We start from the raw sequence: 1332 nt of genomic DNA, 5'->3' as shown, positions 1-1332 counted from the left end.
AGTAATTTTGTCAAGAAATGCAAAGTTCATTTTAAAATGTATAAAAGGCAGATCAACAATAAGAGGAAAGCATAAACATGTTGCAGGTTTGGAGATGAGGCTAGAGGAGCTAAATCTGGGAAGAAAAACATTTCCAACATCACAGACAGAACTGGTAAAAACACCTGCAAGAGAAAGAAAAAACTGGTTTAGGAATTAAACTGAACAACTGTGGTTTTCCACCTCATTCATAAAAATAAAAACATGTTTTCTGCCACACTAGAGTACCTTTTCTCATGCTGCTGCAAGCTCACCCAGCACAAGAGTTATCTGACCTCAAAATACCTACAAGATAGATCCTTTCTGAAATACTTCAGGCTTCCTCTTTTGTCAAGGGGAAGAGATAGGCCTGGAATAGTACCTGAAATCCATTTGCCCACATATTAAGGCCTCCTCAAGGACACTCAGGGCTGGGTGCTGTGCTGGTTTTGGCTGGGCCAGAGTTAATTTTCTTCACATTGGCTTGGTAAGGAGCTGTGGTTTGTGCTGAACACAGGGATGATAACAAAGATGACTTTGCTAGTACTGAGCAGAGCTCACACTCAGCAACCTGGTCCTGCTGTTTTTTATTATGATAATTTCAAGCTCTCATCCACTTTCCTGTCAAGTATTTACCACAAAACTTATAAAATGTCTGCTCATTTAAACATTAATGCACAATAATCTCATTTTTTATGTTCACGTGGTTCATGTCAAACACTAAGAATTTTCATTCCTGAGATTATCAGCATTAAGCAGCTGTCACAATCTCTTCTAAAGTGCGAACCTAAGTCTTGCACTCTATTAATAAAGCTGTCCAAATAGAAGATTCTTTTAATTTATGTGTCTTCTTGTCTCTTTGACCTCAATGTATTAATGCCATAGCAAGATTGCCACGGGTGCAATTTAGTGTGAGCACAGGAGTCAAAGGGGTTAAAGGTCCATCAGCTGATACCTCCTGCTCTCTGATACCACCCTGTTCCTCCCTAGAACAAAATAAAGCTCAAATTAAAGCCTTTCACCAGACCTACCCGAACATGACATGACCCTCCACCACATCTCTGAGAGGAAAACTCTTCTGTCCTTCAGCACTTGCCCTGAATTCAGCCCTTGGCAGACCACGTTCTTCCTCCCGGGATTTTACATTTTAACATGTAAAATGTTAAACAGCTGCCTTGTCAGATAAAACACCCTCCAACTAACACCGTCGCTCTCCACATACCATCCAGGGCTTCGTTGCCAAGTCGAAGCTCCACTTTTCAGTTTTTCTAGGCTTTGCTATGTCCCCCCTCCCTCCCTCCCTCCCTCCCTCCC

This window comes from Geospiza fortis, unplaced genomic scaffold (genome assembly GCF_000277835.1).
Source record: "Geospiza fortis unplaced genomic scaffold, GeoFor_1.0 scaffold121, whole genome shotgun sequence".
In the NCBI taxonomy this organism is placed as follows: Eukaryota; Metazoa; Chordata; class Aves; order Passeriformes; family Thraupidae; genus Geospiza; species Geospiza fortis.
Note: the sequence above shows the minus strand (reverse complement) of the source record.